The sequence below is a fragment of the Astatotilapia calliptera genome, chromosome 18 (genome assembly GCF_964374335.1).
Source record: "Astatotilapia calliptera chromosome 18, fAstCal68.1, whole genome shotgun sequence".
NCBI classification, from domain to species: Eukaryota; Metazoa; Chordata; class Actinopteri; order Cichliformes; family Cichlidae; genus Astatotilapia; species Astatotilapia calliptera.
In genome coordinates this window covers 2446570-2453924 of record NC_137439.1, presented here as the reverse complement: position 1 = coordinate 2453924, position 7355 = coordinate 2446570, and the positions used below count along the sequence as shown (strand labels likewise).

Sequence of the window (7355 nt, the reverse complement as noted above, 5' to 3'; positions counted from 1 at the left end):
ATCCAGAGTTCAGCTGGTTCAGTCATTAATTTAAAATCAAGTGAAAAATAGAAACTAAGTTCACTTCTTGCAAAGACAATTTAAGACTGTAAGACTGTCTGAGGTTTGAAGGGAAACAAACTGCCGTGTGACGTCTCTGCAGATGATTTATAGTCATTTTTACAACAAGAAATTATTCTTAGCACAGAAATTCAACTCAGCAACTCTAGAAATGTGAGAAAAGCTCCATGCAGACAAAGATGCAAGCATGCAGACTGAAATAAATGCTTGATTTTTGGGGCGATGATGTTTTTGGAATGAAAGTTGTACCGTAAAATTAAGTTAAAATATAAGAAACCATTAGAAAAGGATCATATTTTACACACGTCAACAAAAAGTGACGCCCGTCAGGCTCAACAACACCCCAAGCTCCTAAAACAGAGGGAAACAGCACCACGAGCACCTCCTGACGAGGCCCGATTACTTTTTGTGGCCTCAAAGAAAAAGAAACTGAGGATGATGCAGGAAAAAATAAAACAAGAGAAGAACCAGAAATTATAAATGAAACCATGTGAGTGACACAACCTGCAGTACCTCTAATGACCACCGGTGGCAGGTAAGCAAGACAGTCGCTACCAGCTCGCAGGTTCAAGCTTTTGTACTTAAACTTCATCCATATTTCTATAAACCATTCATATTTATTTATGGTCATTAAATCATGAACATATTTTATATATATATATAGTAAGTAGTTAAACATCTCTCATTTATTCAAGTATCTTTGCAACATAAATATATTATATGCATATATGGTTATACTGCTGTGTAGCAGCTGTGCGACATTGTCAGTATTGTGTGTTGTTGTTATTCTGTTGCATGAACTACGGTGGCCCTGAGAGGCCAAACAGACTGCAACAAACACCAGCAATAAGAAAAACACTGCAAAAGCACACAAAACACAACGGAAATAGAAAAAACTGATTTCCAAAAGCACAGGGGAAGTGTTTCTGGGGAGACAATAACCCGACGGACCAGTTGCAGGGACCCAAAACATGGTAGGCGTGTTTTATCATCATTCATATAATACTGATGACGGATTGTTAGGCTAATAGTTAGGCTAACACACTTACCTCTCATCTTTTCTTTCCTCACAAAACCACTTCTGTTCAGCGTCTCCCAGCACAGTTCTTAGCATATTTTGCTTCCTGCAACTGGTCTGCAACTTTTTTCTATTTCCGTTGTGTTTTGTGTGTTTTTGCAGCGTTTTTCTTTTTGCTGGTGTTTTCTTAAGTTGCAGTGCGTTTGGCCTCTCAGGGCCACCGTAATGAACACACTGAAAGCAAAGAAATAACTGCAGCCCAGTTCCTTGTATGTGTGAACATAACTGGTCAATAAAGCTGATTCTGACACATTAAATCAAACAAGAAGCACAATCAGAAGAAACAATTTTAACAACAGCACTGGGAGAGTTTCCTGCTTCATGTCCTGCATCACATCATCACACAGCATGGACACGAGAAAAAACAAAGTGTCAAAACTCTTCCAAAACAAAGAAGAAAATATCTGAGGGGAAATTTCCCTTCAAAGCAACAATCATAATGGAAACAAAATCTGGGGCCAAAGAAAGACACGGGTGAGTAAATCTGGAAGGTAAATGTGTCAGAAATCAGCATGTGAGTAAAAGCGTGAGTCATCGGTGTCTCCCCTTCACCTCCCTCAGCTCTTCACGCTTCATCGTTCAGACTGAGCAACTTTCCACAAGAACACTTCTGCAAAATCAGCTGAAGGAGCAGCCCTCTGTGTTTCTGTTAAACTGCCTTTCACCACAGGCCAGCTCGCTTTGAAGGACTCGCGCTGTGTATTTATGAAAGCAAAAACAAGACTTTCACTGCACTCGGAGTGGGAAGATGGTCTCAGAATTGCTTTTGTCTGGAAGTTCCCACTTTCAGAACCATTAGACAAAAAGGCGTAAAAACGACTGCGGTTAAAAGGTTTGCGCAAATAAACATCAGAGAGGCGTGAGCGCGCAGGCCGGGTTACTCTGACCGACGCCACAACATCTGTTTATGAGCATTTCAAATCTGCGCGTTAAAAATAAACCGAGCGGAATCCCCGAACATTCAAAGAAAGTATTTTCATAAAATTGTGCTGAAGAACTTTTTTACTTAGCGGGAATGTTCGTGCATGCAGCAGAGCAGCAACGCCGCAGTGATGCTGCATGTGAGGCGTGTTCAGCATCCACGCTCCCTGAGCTCTGACTGATCCTGTGGGCTTCACAGCATTTCTGTCGTATTAATAGTGCCCACTGATACAGTGAAGAAGAGTTTCTATTGATGTTCATCATGTTTTGTGTCGTCATATGCAGCTATATGATCAACAGAGATGATTTTGCTGGATTAGCAGAGACGGGAGCTTCATGATCCGGGCTTTCCCTTCTGGAATCATAACAGGAATAATAAACTGATGCCACAGTGAACATGGACAGCTCTGGACTCGCTCGCTCACTACAAACCAGAGCAGTCTGCAGATGTGCTTTAGTAATGCTTCCAGGATCGCTGGGGCTAATGGCCGAATGAAGTTCAAGGACTCACAATGAGGCAGGAGGGAAAGGAGGGAGTCCTAAACTTCTTTGGAGCATCCATACACAGTTTTGTGTCTGTGCCACTCCTGAGTTCAGAGCCGGTCCAGTTCTTGTTTTTCTTTGGGAGGAGCAGCCATAAGCAGCAGGACTGGAGTCTGTCCCAAAGCTCAGTGACCATCATTCACACTCTCCAAGGTCCATCTTCAGAATAATTTATCATCACTTCTGCAGCTGCCTGATGGAGCAGCCAGGCTCTCAGCTGCACATCAGGATGTTTTCAGTCCAGCTGAAGATCTTTCAGAAAACACTGTGAGAGGGAACTTTTGGACTATGTTACCGAAACCTTAATCTGGAGTTTCAGCTGTATTTCCATGCACTGTGCACAGTAGATGGAATGATCCACTTTACTCTGGTGTGAAAAGTGAAAAAGAAACTGAAAGGCACATTTCAGTAAACAGCAGCAGCTCAGTTATCTGGAAGGCAGTAACCTAAAAATACACCCTTGTTTCCTGAGCTTCAAACACACCACCTTGTGTTTTTCTGAGAAGCTTCACCTGCTGTGGTTTCTTACATCAGCTCAGGTTATTTATTGACTTCTAGTCTCTCTTGAGACGACTGACAGCAGCCATTCGTCTTCAAGCTGACAGAGATGGTGACACTGTGCACGGCCACGTCTCGTACAGCCGTCCCTTCATCCCAGAACCAGAGAAAACACAGATCCCAGAACAATAAATGTTAATGGGCTCCAACAATGCACCTGCTGATATACATGTAAAGAGGACCATTAAACTAATGAGTCAGAACAGTCGGCTTGGAGCTGACGGACACAATAGGGAAGTCGGAGACGGCCCAGTCTGGCTGCTAAATGTGGAACAGCTTCACTGCTGCACAAAATGCAGTATTTTTACATTAATGTGTCACTGTGACTAAACTACATGTTTATTCTTGGGGCAGGATTTGCTGACCTAGCAAAGTGGGAAAAAAACTCGAGCGATTCAGCCCAAACCAAACTCCGTGATAATGAAGACGGAAAAATAACTAAATATAAGGACACTGACTGAAACTCGGAGTAAAAATAACAGCACCACAGAACATGAGCCCCAGCCTCCAGCTCCAACTTCTGAGGTGGACATTTTTTGTTTTGTGGCTGCAAAGGCAAATAAAGACAAAGAACCTTGAAGCTTCAACGCCACAAAACCAAACAGAGAACCATCGGGCTGCCAAGCTTCAGTTTAACCAACGCAGGCGGCTGTAGCTGCTAACTGCACCCCTGAACTGGACACGTTTGTGCTGTTGGAGATTTTAATGAGTCATGTGACCAATAATATGGCTGCTGTGAGTTTAATGGGAATAACAGGCCGGCCAAGACGTCTGAGCTCCAGCTTCTCTGAGTGAAATTCAATTTTTTATTAATTTAATTACCGTCTTTATAGTCAGTGCTAACAATGCTAATGAGCGTTAGCATGCTTTCAGCTCAGTTGGCCAAAATGTTCAGGTTGAGGCCCAAAATCAATGAGTGATGCCGCAGTAATCACGTCCATCTTTTGTATACAGTACGTGCAAAAACGATTTTATTATTGCGATCTTTTCCTGTGAAGCTCATCGGTTTTGTAGACCTCGCTGCTCTGGACCCACAAAAGTACAGGAACAAAGGAGGGATGCAGGTGTTTGGGAGATTTAATGAAAACCACTTCATGCAGCAGAGCTTTGAATCCTGTTCACAGTGTTACTGGTGTGTTTTGCAGGAGGCACTGGTGAACTGTGGGCCAGTAACAGTTAGCTGTAAATTGTGAGTCAGGACGTTAAGATGAAAAGAAAACAGTCGTGTTAGTGTTTGCAGTATCTTATCACACAGCTGCCGTCTGGTTAACCCACAAAACTAAAAGTAACACTCCCCACCTGACAGATCGAACTGCTGAGCTGATAAGCCTTCACGTGTCCCCTGTTTACCCACGATGCCGTGCGGTTTTATCACTCAAACGATGGAGCGGTTTCCTTTTTCACTCCAACATCAATCCCACCGACCTGCAGGAAGGAACTCCTAACACGGGCAGCAGGTGTGCTGTGTCACAGTGAAGTTTAATGAATGCACACGAGCGGTTTCAGGGACAGAGATGGTTGTTGAATAAAATAAGTTCCTCGAGTAGAAAGCTCACGTTCCTCATGTTGTTGGAAATAGATTGTTAGAGTTCTCTTACATGGAAAAACCAGAACATCACTTCCTTATTTCCTCACTTCAGCCCTTCCTTAATAACTAGAAGGATGCACATCGGGATCCAAAAATTATTTGTTCATAGAAATGAATCAAATCAGAATCCAGCGATAGTGACATCTCACAAGAACAACGTCCTGGGTTTGGATCGTTCAGCCTGTTTGCAGGTTCTCTCCAGGTTCTCTCTGGGTTCTCTCTGGGTTCTCCGGCCTCTATAGTCCAAAGATAAGTATGATTGGTTAACAGGTGTTTCCAATCTGGCTGCAGGTGTGAATCATTTTGCCTTTGGTTTTAACCCTGCAACCACCGGTCCAGGTGTACGTTACCTTTTATTAACAGACAAATACAGGTTACATGTTACAAAGGAGCCAAATCAACAGTAAGTGTTTGCATCCTGTTAAAGTGCTAGCGTGGCTCCTTCACAGCTCCACGCTGTATAAAATCATTCACACACAGTGTTTTGAAGCAGGTGATCACCATTTGCCTGTTTTGTCCAGTACAACTTCTGGCCCAGGTGTTATGAAGTATCTGACTAGATTTTTCCACTTCACTCATTTAAAACACTAAATTTCCGCCGCTTATCATTTTTATTTTTCACGCCTCCACTGACATTACAAGCGTGCCTTACCTTTTCTGTGTTGCTTTCGTGTGGTTTGGCTCTTCCCACGGTTCGTGCGGATCCTGATATTGATGCTGTTTTGCATGTTTTTTGCAAAAATGGAGATTTTCCAACAAAAGAGCAAAAAACCGAAGCGTGAAGAGTCTGAAGTTGCTTCTTTAATTTTTTATTTTTATTGATTATGCGGATCATGAGAGCTAAAAAGAAAAGGTTGGATATGATTATTGATGATGTATCTGGTTTCTTAGATTCTACCCTTTTTTAAAATGCCTAAAATCATCACATTCCTGTAATAAAGATGAAGAGCAGCGCTGATGGAGACTGCAGCGACTCCACAGCAGTGGGAGCTGCTCCACCTGCGTGAGCGTTTTATTATCTGTGAGGCTGATAATACAAACCACTCTCGGGCTTATTTTTAACTGCCACAGCTGAAGGAAATCGTGCCTGATGTGATAATAATAGTTGACCTAAAAGGAGTCAGGAAAGGGAAATATCCCCGAGGTTTGACTTTATCTCAGTGGAAAGTGAGTTACAGCCTCCATCTGCCCCTGCAGGCCGCCGTGAACTGATCAGAGATTTCTTTTTCCATTTTAACTGTCATGAAGTTATTTTACAGGAAGTGACCACGATCTTCTGTCCCTGCACGGGGAACCGGTCTGCAGCGTCGGGTCCAGGTTCTGTCGCCCCTGAACGCACAGATCAGTCATCTGGTTTACTGCAGTACACGTGCTGCATTGTTTCTATAGCTTGATGTTGTCATCTTTAAATTAAGCAGTAGTGGGTGTCTCCCACCTGACTCCCTCAGAGTCAGCTGACTGGTTGACGTGTGTCCCGTGGTTCTGGCGGTTAGAGGCCACACAGAAACATTAACGAGAGTTTGGTTGTTTCATGTGTCAGAGCACTTGTTGATCCCTTCAGCAGGACATGGGCGTGCTCTCTCCTCCTTCTACAAACGCTTCATAAAAAGTGTCTTTGATCTGCGATGAGACACGTCAAACACGCAGGAAGTCTTTCTTTCTGAAACACACACACGCTCACAACCCACGCACTTTATCTAATCTTTACACTCTCACTATAAAGATAAGATTTCATTCAAATATCTCAGTCAAGATAACATGCATTCCTCTCCCGCCCACGTTCCTCTCTGAACACATTAGCAGCAGTCTGAAATCCAGTGAGGCGTGGAAGTGCCCCCTACAGGCTGCACTGCTCATTACTGTAGCTGTAAACGACTCGTGATTAAACAGAATCAGGTCGAGCAGTTTGGAGACAAAGTTAGAGACACACTGAGACGGTTTGACATGTGCAGAGCAGGGACCGAGGATACACCGGACACAGGATGATGAAGATGGAGCTGCCAGCAGATACAGGCGCAAATATCAATAGTAGCAGTCCAGATACTGGTATCAGATCAATACCAGCACAAGAAGTTTCTTTCTTCTCAGTTCAGTATGGAGCCCACTGATTTATGTTAAACCTTTTTTCTTTTTAATGACACAAAAACCTCAAACAAGCACTGTGGAAAACATCTGACCCTTTTTGTGTCGACTGTCACGTCTGTTTTATTTAAAGCCTATGTCACATTCAGACTACAGCAGCTGATCCAAAGTGCTTTACAGACACATTTGCATAAAAAACACATTTCCCAAAAATCCAGCCTCAATATCAGAAATTACAAATTGGTCATGATTCAGCCCAGACATCCCGACACGCTGCTCTCCCACATACGCCGCCTTCATAGGGTCAAAGTATTGGTTTGGTCCCTGTGTTACTTGGTATCAGCTGCCAAACAGCTGGAGAAGACAAAGACCTCAGAGGAGGGTCACAGAGGGGTGGTGCAGCAGAGGAGGAGGTGTGTGTGTGTGTGTGTGTGTGTGTGTGTGTGTGTGTGTGTGTGTGTGTGTGTGTGTGTGTGTGTGTGTGTGTGTGTGTGTGTGTGCAGAATGTTTACAAACCACGTCATC

The 7355-nt window shown here is 43.5% G+C and overlaps 1 long non-coding RNA gene across 1 annotated transcript; it reads right to left on the bottom strand.

Moving 5' to 3' along the window:
- Nucleotides 1-3943: 3943 nt before the first annotated feature.
- On the bottom strand, nt 3944-5083 carry LOC145421667 (uncharacterized). Its single transcript, XR_013903021.1, has 2 exons — nt 4460-5083; nt 3944-4340 (listed from the first exon to the last, which is right to left on the bottom strand). It is a non-coding gene; the product is annotated as an uncharacterized LOC145421667 (long non-coding RNA).
- Between the last annotated feature and the right edge of the window lie 2272 nt (nt 5084-7355).